Here is a 12,898-nt window from a genome sequence, read left to right as displayed (position 1 = left end):
CTTGCACCTCATTGCTCTGCTAAGATGACACCCCACTCCTAGGAGGTGTGCTTACGGAAGGCATCTACTACCTTATACGGCCGTGTAGGCAAATGGTCAGTGCAGTAGAAGCATGTCCTGCCAATAACCAAGGGTAGGTGATCTATCTAGTTCAGGCACCTCATGCATTTCTGCATCCCTTCATATGCTCCAATGCCTACCATGTGAAGGGCTTGATGTATTACAGCTTCTATCTTTCGCAAACACGTCCCTTACAGAAAATGCTTAATTCATGGTAATTCAAAGTCTGCCTTCCCCAAGTATTGAGAAACAGGGCAGTTCCACCAGGTTACACTGAGAAAACAATACTCAAGAGTAAATTATGCAAAAGCACCACCACCAAAACTATAGATGACAAAACATTACCTTTGCAGACCCAAGTTCACCTGCGGTACAGGAGCGATGTTAAATATTATATGCATTACCTCCTCATTTATCTTCCTCTCCATAGTCCAAACTGAATGAGGTTTTCCTGCTTTCACATAATTGATTCACCTCTCTAAGTAAGAAAGGGAAGCATATAAAAGCACGAAACATTTCCTGGTCCCTCATAGAGGCTCCTACCACATACTCAAAGTCTCAACCCCAAAAAGAAGATATCAGTTTAACCAATTCCTGCTTTATCTACTAATACATGGTACTCTTTACTTGTCCCCGAGTACTGAAGGTAAGCAGATTTGTGAACTTGTGCTGTAAAACATGTCTGAGTACGGCTTTAGTTGTCTCATATGCTTTTATAAATTTACATGGGCCACTTCCCCCTGACATTGTCCTTCAGCCAGTGTGAAGGAACTGCATTTTGTTCGCATAAGGTGTTTTATGAAGCACTAAGGTCCCAATCATGGGGTCCCAGATGTCATGCAGTGTAATATATTTCTGTTTAATTAAGTACAAATGGTGCAGAGCAGGAATATCGACGGAGAAATATTGGGGGACATTAATATCGCCGCAGAAATATCGTCTGGAAGAAATATCGACAACAAAAATATAGATGACAAGAATATCGACTGACAGGTAAGTAATATCGATTACAAAAAGTTAGTTGTAATAAATATCGTTTACAAAAATATTGTTTACAAAAATAACGATTTATTAATAATGTTATGTATTTTAGTGTTTTTAATAAGAATTGTTTGTCATTTTATTATATGTTTTAGAATTTTTCTAGTCATTAATTTATTTGAAGTTTAATTTTGCGTTATTAATTCCCTAGCGGGTTGTGGTTTATAGTGGAATATCGTGGGAAGTAATTTAATTAAATAAAATTAATTAAATAATTAATGTGTTAATTTATTAATTAATAATTAGTTGCTAACTGATTTCAATTAGTTAATTAATAATTAATTATGTTAATTGTTTAATTAATTTTAGGTGTGTATTGTGTGTTTGTATGTGTACATGGTGTGAAGGGTAGTAAGTAATTACTTTTTTATTAATCATTAAATATTTTAACATTCATTACCATTAATTATTTAGTAATTATTAATTGTAATTGTGTAATTAATTTTAGGTGTGTGTTGTGGATATTTTAGTGCTAAATAATGTTTAATTGATTAATTTATACATATTAATAAGTACATTTTCATTAATTAATTAGTACATATTAAATGTAATTGTGTAATTAATTTTAGGTGTGTGTTGTGTATATTATAGTGCTAAATAATGTATAATTATTTATTTTTTATTATCTTTGTTAATAATAATATATTTACATGTATATATTAATTATGTTAAAATTGAAAATTAAATTCAATAAAATGTTGATAGTTTTGTTTTTTATTATTTTGGGATCCTGCGCTTTCCCTACTGTTGCACTCTCTGGAGTGGGAATAGTAATTTTTACCCCTACGCTATCCAACGCTTTCCCTACTGTTGCACTCACTGGAGTGATAATAGTACATTTTCACGGTCTTCTCTTCCAACAGAAAACTAGAACACATTTAGGGAAAGACTTGGGCATTTCTACATAAATTCTGTGTGCCGCTCATGTAACACAATGACTGAAGCCTTGAAAAAGTTTCTAGGAAACGAAACATGTATCGGCTGCCGGTTCAACGCTTAAAAGGAGGATTGTCATACCAAGCTGTCAATTTCTAATCACATTGTTACTGTGTTTCAAATTTGAAATTTGTGATTTAAGATTTTGTGATATATTCATATTAAATTGATACAGCAAGAACTGAATTGATGTCCTGCTGGTACTTTGAATTGTTTTGTGGCAAATAACTATATGAATTGATACTATAATTGAACTAGAGTGCCGAGGTTTATATCTATTCTACCCATTTATATGACTGGTTAATGTGTTCCTCCTCTTTTACAAGGGATGCAACGATGTGCAGAAAGAAGAAATCTGCAACACTCTTTACGGCAAAGTATTTCTTCCTCTTAGAAAACAAAAACAGATGCTACGTCCATCCACACTACCGGCTCAGTTAGAGGCTTCTGCTCGGTATTGGCTCAGGGTGACGGTGATATGACAACTTGTTGGATGGTGGTTCCCTGGCCCTTTTAAGTATCCTTCTTTTGGTCAAGCACCTTCTTCATTGGTTGTCTCCTATGTCAGTGAATCTCAAGATCACAATTCCAGTGGCACCTCAGATCAGACAAAATCTTCAGTAATAAAATCACCAGGTTTTCCTTTTAGATCCCTTATCTTCTCATGGTTGTGACACTAGATGCAGGTAGCGTGGGGTGGGACATCTAGCGCGGATCTCTCAGTCCAAGGCCTATGTGGCCAAAGGAAAAAGAGAAAATCCTCCAACTTGAAAGAGCTGGCAGAAGTTGAGCAAGCTCTATTACAGGGTTCTCTTCCCTTAATAGGTCAGTACGAGTAATATTAACAGAGAACAATTCAACAAAGTGATAAAGAATTCCCTAAATCACCAGTGGATTTCCAAGTTCCGAAACGGTTATCCCTAATGCAGGAAATCTCTTCCTAGGCAAAAACCATCTCTTTTCCCTGACAGCTGTCTATTTTCTGTTTAGGGAAAATGGGCTTTTGCATTATTGGAGCCAGATGTTTTCATCCCCAGTAATAATGTGTATTTGCCCAAATCTGTTCCACAAGATTTTAATCCAATTCAGTCATCATTGGCTGATTAATTTTGCTTCAAAGAAACATGTGTTACTTCATAAATTCTGCACTCCGGTTATGTCAAAGACGTCATTGGGTGTGATGCCTTGCCCCTTCCATAGCCCAGAGGTCTGCAAAATGCCTTTGTACCTTTCCCATTAATTTCCACAATTCTAAGGAAGATATGGGATTACCATGCAGAAGTAGATATGGGGAAGAGGATGTGGCATAACCACAGCTTCCGATTTTGGAGTTAGGCAACTAGTTTAGATTCTTTGCATCTGCCCAACAGCCGCGGCTGGAAGTGGGAGTACCTGCAGGGCGGTGGCGTGGGGAGGGGGAGGGGCAGGGAGGGGGATAGTAATGTATGGATTACGGAGTTTTACAGGTAAGTAAACATTCAAATAAATGAAACGAATTTCGTTGAGTGCACTGAATCCCAAAATGCGATACAGTGCTCGCAGCGAAGTTCGTTTTATTTATTTAAATGTTTACTTACCTGTAAAACTCCGTAATCCATACATTACTACCCCCCACCCTGCCCCTCCCCACGTCACCGCCCTGCAGGTACTCCCACTGCCGGCCGTGGCTGCTGCCCAACCTCCTATGATTCTGTGCAAATCAATTAATCTCCCAATGCCTACAAAAAATGAACCTGGGGTGCATGGCCAACCAGCATGACAGGGTGGAGCTGAATCACCCAAGCTCTGTGACATTCTTCCTGAAAATGAAGGTGGCATGGGGCCCTGACGGATACATTTAGCTGCTCTGGCAGAAACTAGGATCCGTGAGATGGGAAGGGTACCTCCCAGAGGCACACTGGTTGGCCTCAGTAATGCCCCCAGTGGCCCGACTCTCCGATGTGGGAGGAGAGAGCTACGGCCACCGTTGCACCGCTCAACATGCTGCCGGTGATTGGCATATGGCAACAATAATTCTTTGGGGCCCTCAACACCCCACTCATCTCTGCAACAACAGGACACCACTACACCCTGGGGCCTGAACAGGGATGGCGTTAACCTCCTAGAAAGAGAGTCGGTGAGGCCTGTCTGACTTTAAAATGTTAGTAGCGAGGGACATTTCCTGGAAAGAGTGACTTGTGGCCCACGTTTTCTGGGCCGATGGAGTGCAAACGTTTTAGAGAGTCTATACCAACATCCTAACTTGGGCTTCCACCTCATGTAATACCCACCAGTTAATTTGGCCTGCTGCCCAGTTCACAACAAGGCAGCTGTTGCCTTCCAGCAACTCCCGGCCTGTTTTGCTAAGCCTATCGTTCATACTACACTGGAGAGGGGCCATTCTGCGGTTACGACTTTTAAACTGAGGGCAATATTCCTACATCTGATGTGAATTGTGGGGGTCCCTGGGCTGACCCAACTGCTGGACAACCATGCAGATGTGGGACTCCTCCGACTCCTGGTCTGATTGCCCAGGGCTTTGAAGCGTGGTGGCCCCTAACCTTATGGGGCTGAGAATAAGCATACAGGCCTAAAATCTGCCTGAACTCTCAGTGGCGGATAGCAAGCTCTCTGGCAACCCATCCAGTCACTGCAACACAGATACTTTGAAAGAAGCCACAGGTGGGGACAGCAGCGAGGTCTCCTCAGCCTCTGTTAAGGCAGAATGTTCTTAACTGCTTTCTCTACGACTTATCATCCAGCTGACAGAGTCCAAAGACTTTCAACCTCCCACCCCGGGGCACGGCGCCATGGCATTGACAAAGGAATACCTCTGGCCTCACTTCAGGACTTCAAGAAAGAGCTTAGTGAGGAGATGAAGGCGGACCTGCCCAGGTCTAGAGATACTCTTCGCTTGGACCTCACTACCAGGCTCTCAAACCTGCAGCATGATGTAGACTCTGTAGGCACATGCGCTATTGACTTAGAAACGCAATGACAATCCCTAGACCAACAAGTGGAACGATTCGAAGGCTCCCCTGTACAACTCCAGGATCAGCTACAGACTACGCTCTTAAAATATGAAGACTTGGAAAATAGCTCTGGAGGGGATAATATTCATCCACGGAACCTGAAGGAAGGAGTAGACAGCCCTGACTTGGAAGCATACACGGTGGGCATGTTCTCCAAGCTTCTAGGAGATGCACAAGCCAAAGTTAGAACGCGTACCCCGTGTAGGCCCACTCACAGCTGGTGAAGGCAAATGACCCCAAGATTCTCGCCCAGCTGAACTCATTCAAAGTGAAAGAAGCGATCTTACAAGCTGAGAGGAAAAAAGACTTGATCTCCTTGCAAGGAGCGGCATATTCGGTATGCCAAGCAATTGCACCAGTTACTTTAGCCAGAAGAATCCAATTCCAGCCAGTTACAGATAAACTGTGCCACAATTGCATCAAATGCAGGTGGTCCTATCCTTTGGCCTCACATTCAACTACCAAAATAAATCCTATCACTTAACAGAAGTGGCAGAGGCGGCTTCACTATTGGGAATACTGTCCCCAGAAAGCAGAGATGTTTAGAAACCCAGAGAGAGACCCACCACAAGTTACGCATGAGGGGTTGAGAAAGGACAATGGCTTTTGCAAAGGTAATCAAGACGACAGGGGAAACTCTGGATCAGGTCCGATTTAGATCTTCCGCTCTGATCACCGAAGCTACACCACTATGAGAATCAGATTGTGATATCCTTTGATTTCTATGGCCTTCATTATGACTCACCAATTCTGTAAATCCCCTTTCTTGAGACAGTGCTTCTTTATTTATTCATAACCTCCAACTGCTCAATTTGAAAAAGATTGTCCACTCCCTGTGAAAAGGGTACCTTATCTTTAGGAACACAATATCTAACACTGTCATTATGCCTTGTTTTATTATATACATGTTTGAAATGCCAAAGCAGTATATGACCTGTACACCCATACGGATGCTAGTTAAGACTGCTTTCTATCAAAGTTTGGGAACTAGGTTCCCAAATGCTCTTGTTTGTTTATTCTGTTTGTTATCCATGATTGGAGATATTTAGACTTGTGCTGGGTGACTCAGGAACAAATTATTTTGTATCGGCAGGCTGGTGGCACTGATAGGGTGGTGGGGAGCGGGACCTTACATCTGAGACTCTTACTTAATACACAAGTTACACATTGCCATGGACATTAACTTGGAATGTAAAGGAACTGAACTCTAAGTATGGGCGAATTTTGCGAATCTCGCGTTCGCGAATTTTGCGGATTTGCGAACTCGCAATCCGCAAAATCCGCGAATTCCCGCGAATTTGTGGATTTTTTTTTTTTATGTTCGCACGGGTTTCTGCAAGTTCGCGAGGGTTTTGTACAATTTCGCAAATTGCGAAATTGTACAAAACGCGTGCGAACTTGCAGAAACCCGTGCAAACACAATGTGCCCAGTAGGGTATGTGCCTCTTGTGTAAATAAAAGGTCAGAGAAAGATCAGTTCAGCAGATGAAGAGAAAGAAGCTCCTGGTCACAGGAACAGCACGGGTATTGCGCTCGTGAAAGTCAAGGATGCAAAGCCTATCCAGCATCACAGCTGATTTTCCACGGTAGATTTGGGAAGAAGGCACACCTGTCCAGCCTCGACGATGCTCACGATTGTTTTTGGGCTAATGAATGAGTCACTTAAAACGTGGATATTTGACAAGTAATCCTCCCCCCTCCCTAAGCGCCTTGAGACCCTCTGGGTATGTAGTGCGCTATATAAATTCTTTGACTTGACTTGACTTGACTGAATTTGAGCATCAACTAGTTTGAGCGACCATGTGTGTGTTACTATGCAATCGCCCCGAAGGGCGCAGGGGTCCCTTGAGTGAGCTGCAGACCTGTGCCCAGCCATGCAACTATTTTACAATGGCGCCAGCAAGCTGCCAGCGCCGTTGTAAAATAGTTACAAAGTTAGCTTGCACAGGAAGCACTTAGATAAAATAAAGCAGCACCTGCTTCGTTTTATCTAGTGGTTCCTGTGCAAGCTAACTTTGTAACTATTTTACAACGGCGCTGGCAGCTTGCTGGCGCCATTGTAAAATAGTTGCATGAGTGGGGGTTCAACTTTTGAACCCGTTACGTTCGCGGATTTTTTTTTGCGGATTTTGCGGGAAATCTGCAAAATTCGCGGATTGCGGATTTCCCAAAAATCCGCAAAATCCGCGAGCGTAACGGATTTCCCGCTCACACTTACTGAACTCCCCCGCTAAGCGTCATAAATTGTGCATATACATCCTAGAAAAGAGGAATGATAAAATAGCTTTGCAGGAGACCAATCTTAAAAGAAGCGAAGATCACAGAATACATAATAAAAGTAACATACCCCCTGATATACAAATCTTCAGCCCTCACCAAACCAAAGGGAGTAGACCTTCTCTTTCACTCATCTCTTAAATTCCAACCCACCTACTTTAAATCTGACAAAGAGGAAAGTATATTATTGGTGAAGGGGAACATAGCAGGGTGAATGAGCACAATAGCTATCGCCTATGCCCCTAATACGGCCCAGCACGCTTTTCTACCATCATACCTCACTCTGCTAAGTGAGTTCGCTGCAGGGGAGATAATCTTAATGGGAGACTTCAACCTTATATGGCACCCAGATTTGGACAGCGCCAATCCACACACCACCTTCGCTGAGAGCATTTCCAAAGCCCTGAAACAAACGTTCCACTCCTCTGGCCGTATATTCACTTGGAGAACCACCCACCCAGAAATCTGAGACTACACTTTCTTTTCTCATGGCACCACACAAACTCACGTAACAACTGTCTTTGTGAGTCAATCCATAGAACACTCTAGGCTTCATTCAAACATTCACCCTATAGCCTTCTCAGACCACGCTCCAGTGGCTTTGACATTGGAGTGGGCTCCTCCGATACCCAAATGCTACAGGTGGCTCCTCCCCAATACACTTCCCCAGGATTGTCTCTTCTGAGATAAACTGCACAAGACTGTTAGAGAATTCTTCAGTGTGAATGACCCATGTGATATTATCCAATAATTGGGATGACTTTAAAGCTGTTATTAGAGGGCAAATGTATTTCCCTCCTGGCTACTTTGACCAAGCAAAACAAACAGGATAGGTCAGTACTACAGGAAGAACTACACCAAGCAGAAAGGGCGCACAAAGAAAACCCCTCCTTACCCCTGCAATGGAAAGGTACCACATTGAGGGGAAAGTTGAACACAATATACAGGAATAAAGAGGAGTTCACTCTGCTCCATCTTAAATTTGGGACCTATGACCAGGAAAATAAGGTGGGATCCTGTATAGCTCGCCATTTGCGGGTTAAACATGAAATGGCAACAGGGGAAGCTGACAAAGCTGCAGCATTCCAATATTTCTATAAACAACTGTACACAACTGAGCCATCCCTGACAACTGACCAACTAAAATACTTCAATGATATAACTCTCCCCCAGGTGATAGAGAACAAAAATGAGACTCTGGTTGTCTGATCAGGGACAATGAGGTCCAGATCCCCATTTGGGCCCTTGAAGTTCATAAATCAACCAGAGCTGAGGGCTTCACAGCCCAATTGTATAAGACCTCCAGTTCTGAGTTGATACCCCATTTGACTACACTGTTAAACCATTTAGCCACCTCTCGAGGGGTTACACATTCGATTAATGAAGGTCTAATCTCTGTCTTGTCAAAGTCAGGGAAAGACCTGCACTATTGTGCTTCCTATAGGCCCATTGCTTTAATAAACGTGGATACTAAATTATACACTAACATTTTAGCTCAAGACTTGAGGACATTATGCTGGATCTGATTCATCCAGATCAGTCTGGGTTTATCAAGGGGAGAGAAAAACATGACAATTTGATAAGGGTGATCCACCTGATCTAAAAGGCTACTAAAAACATTTTCTGTCAGTTTTACTGGCACTACATGCTGAAAAAGCATTTGACTAATTTGACTGGCCCTTTCTGTTTCACACTCTCTGCAAGTTCGTTATGTGTGAACAATTTATTATTATGGTCCAGGCTAATTATGTGCATCCACTTTTATGCGTATTGGTAAATGGGGTGGGGTCTGCCCTCTTAAAATTAGAGCCTGAAACTCGGCAAGGGTGGCCCCTTCTCACCGATCTTATTTGCCCTCAGCATGGAGCCTCTTGCTGCCAAGATGAAAAAGAAAACACGATCTAGGGCCTACCCTTTGGATCTATCAGCCATGAATTTCGCTATTTGCAGAAAATGTGCTGCTTTTCCTGTCTTTGCCTATGACTTCCCTGGTGGCCTTACAATAAAAATTAACACTTTTTGAGAAAGTACTGTATTAACCTTCATAAATCTTTCCTCTTGAAGTAGACTCTCCCCCTGCCTGAATTGGGGATGCTAGTGAACAATACCCCCTTCCATGGGTTAAAAAGGAACTTACATACTTGGAGATTAAAATCACTCCTAAGAATCTGACATCTATGGAGCCAACTACCCTCCACTTCTTCAGCAAATTAAAACAGACCATAAACGGTGGCTTCCCATGTAACTATCAAGGCTCGGTCGTATCAAGCACTCACAATGACCATCTTACCACAGATTTTATACCTTTTTCAAGGCCTTCCAATTGAAGTAGAGTGATGCTTCTTCACAAAGCCTTATTCTCTGGTGATTATTTTTATGTGGCAGGGTCGTAGAGCCCAACTCCCACATAAACTGTTGCGCTTGCCTAAAGAGAGGGGTGGACTGGCCCTGCCAGACTTCCCCTATTATTATAAGGCAGCTCAGCTGAGAGTGATCTCCGAATTTTCCTTGAGGGAATCAGATAAACAATGGCTCCATGTGGACTGGGTAATAGTAGTCCGCTATACCTGGGACCTGCTATGGAAACCAAAATCGGACCAACCACCTAATGCATACAAGTCAAGTCAAGTCAAAAGTAAAGTTTATTTACACCATTGGTCTTTAAACAACATTTTATATAAAATTCTAAAAATTATTACAAATTCATCATCTCACTCCATTCTAGGAGGCTAATTTTCCTATAATCCATCTCAGTTTTGTTAAAAACAATTCCATACATAAGTTAAAAACACATGCAAATATCGCATGTATGATCCAAATAAAACTAAAATCCTGTTTTAAGACATTTAAAAAGAATAAAACTTAAAATTTCTATACATCATTACTCGACCTAGCCCTCCATTCCCTATTCCATAAGAAACCTTTTAGCAGCATGAATAAACTTTGCCTCAGCTATTGCGATATCAAGATTTTGCATGTCAGTAAGGATCTCGATTGCTTGCGTACATGACCTAATACCATATTTTAAGAAAATTGGTCGTAAAAACTGTTTTTGCTGGGCTAACAATTTGTGACAGACCATTAAAATGTGTAAGCAATTGCATTTCATGCCCATCCTACATGCGCATCTACCATCTGGTTGCATCAGTTCCCTTTTTATTTTTTCATTTAACCAAGCAGGTTACTGATTCTCAGCCTTAATACTTCCATTCTGCACCATTGATTTGGTAGGGTGTCTAGATAGGGATAGCAATTTCCTTTCTCTGGTGAATAATTTTATTTGGCAGGGTCGTAGAGCCCAACTCCCATATAAACTGTTGTGCTTGCCTAAGGCGAGGGGTGGACTGGCCTTGCCAGACTTCCCCTCTTATTATAAGGCAGCTCAACTGAGAGTATTTATTTATTTGAAAGTTTTATATAGCGCGAACAAGATCTTTGCCGATATCAGAGCGCTTTACAGACGAAAGGAACAGCGTGTGAGTAAATAATAATTGGGGTGGGGAAGGTACATGTGGGAACATAGTCAGCCAGATACATCAATAATGAAACAAGTACAAACAATTGATAGCGTAAACACTCAGGCAGGTCAATAATACGAGTCATACAAAAATGCAGAAAAGATCAGTAGAACTGAATGGTACAGCGTCTGTAAAATCATCCCCAGTAATAATTCAAGTGTATTTAGCCATGAGGATAGCTTTTACTTCTTTCTTAAAAAGTTTGGTAGAGGCGATGAGCCTGATTTCAGGGGGGAGTGAGTTCCAGATCCTGGGTGCCATTCCTGAGAAGGAGCGTTTATACGTTTTTTCCTTGCGGAATCTTTGGGGCTTTAGCAGGAGATTGTTTGTACCTCTAGTGTTTCTAGAGCCTCCGGAAATTGTCAGCTTCTGGGCGAGATATCCGGGTGAGCTCAGGTGGACAGCCTTGTGCGTGATGCAGGCGATTTTCAGATGTATTCTGGCTTCAAAAGGCAGCCAGTTCAGGGCTCTCAGGTCAGTGGAAATGTGTGAGTGTTTTTTTGATCCGGTGATGAGTCTCGCTGCAGCGTTTAGAGAAGCTCTTATGGGTGCCGTGGTAGTTAGGGGGAGACCGCAGAGGGTGATGCTGCCGTAATCTATTCGAGGGATGACTAGAGCTTGTACCGCAGTTTGGAAATCTTTGGCTGGAAGGAAGGGTTTGAGTTTCCTTAAGGTATTGATCTGGTAGTTCGCCCCCTTAGTTGCTTTGTTGATGTGTTCCTGCATGTGGAGGTTGGTGTCAAGTGTTATGCCTAGAGATTTTGCTGAGTCCACGATGGTGGGATAAACATTGAGTGAGGTTAGGTGTTTAAGCCAGATTTGAGTGGTAGTGATCTTCGCAGGGGGTGAGATCAAGAGGAACTCTGTTTTAAGAGCATTGAGTTTGAGATGATTAGCGGCCAACCATGATTGGGTGATTCTGATCGTTGAATTCAAGAGCATAATGTCTTTGGGTGATTGTAATTTGAGATAAAGTTGGGTGTCATCGGCGTACATGTGGAATTGAACATTGGATGCTTGTAGCAAGGTGGTGAGAGGTTCCATAACTAGGTTAAACAAAGTTGGGGATAGGGAGGATCCTTGTGGGACACCTAGCAATACCGGTATTGGAGAAGACATCAAGTTGTTACTCTTGAATTTCTGTGTTCTGTTGTGTAAAAAGTGATGTGAACTACTTGAGCACAGTTCCAGATTTACCCATTCTTGTGTTTAGGAGCTCGAGTAAGTTCTCATGTTTGACGGTGTCGAATGCAGAAGAGAGATCAAGAAGGATAAGGAGGCAGGTATCGTTTTGATCCAGGATTTGGAGGGCGTCGTCAATTATGTGAATCATAGCAGTTTCTGTACTGTGGTCCGCTCTGAAGCCTGATTGATGAGGGTTGAGTAGATCAAACTGATTAATGTGTCTAGTCAATTGAGTTTGTGCGCATTTTTCCAGCAATTTGGCAAGAGTCGGAATATTGGTAATGGGACGGTAATTATTTAGATCAGAGGGGTCGGCTGTAGGTTTCTTTAGTAGAGGTGTGACTTGTCCAACTTTGAGGGAGTCGGGGATGGTCCCTTGTTGGAGTGAGCTGTTGATAATTTTAGTCCAGAGTGGGAGGAGCGACGGGGTAAGGTCTTTGACAGCGTTGGCAGGAAGGGGGTCAGTGAGGTGGTTGGCTGGTTTCACAGTGCTGAGTGATATCCGAATTGCTCCTGAGGGAATCAGATAAACACTGGCTCCACGTGGACTGGGTAATAGTAGTCCGCTATATCTGGGACCTGCTATGGAAACCAAATTCGGAGCAACCACCTAATGCATACATTAGCACACCAACAAAAAACACCCATAAAACCTGGAATGATGTGTACTGCTCCGCAGCCTGGACCACATTTTCTTCCAGGTTCACCCCCATTCATTTTAATCAGGCCTTTCCCCAGGCATTAAAGCAAGGCTGTTTTGATCCTTGGAAGGAAGGTGGATGTCTCACCATTTCAGAATTGTTCCATGAATGAGATTTCCTTACCTCTGAAAACTGCCAACACTATTTTAACCCCGCAGAGTTCAGAGAG

At 42.4% G+C, this 12,898-nt stretch overlaps 1 protein-coding gene across 1 annotated transcript in view; it reads right to left on the bottom strand.

Moving 5' to 3' along the window:
* Positions 1–12,898, bottom strand: part of DOCK3 (dedicator of cytokinesis 3) — a 1,414,611-nt gene that overhangs the window by 856,420 nt on the left and 545,293 nt on the right. The window lies entirely within an intron of this gene.

Source organism: Lissotriton vulgaris, chromosome 9, assembly GCF_964263255.1.
Source record: "Lissotriton vulgaris chromosome 9, aLisVul1.2, whole genome shotgun sequence".
In the NCBI taxonomy this organism is placed as follows: Eukaryota; Metazoa; Chordata; class Amphibia; order Caudata; family Salamandridae; genus Lissotriton; species Lissotriton vulgaris.
Note: the sequence above shows the minus strand (reverse complement) of the source record. Positions and strands in the feature narration are given on the sequence as shown.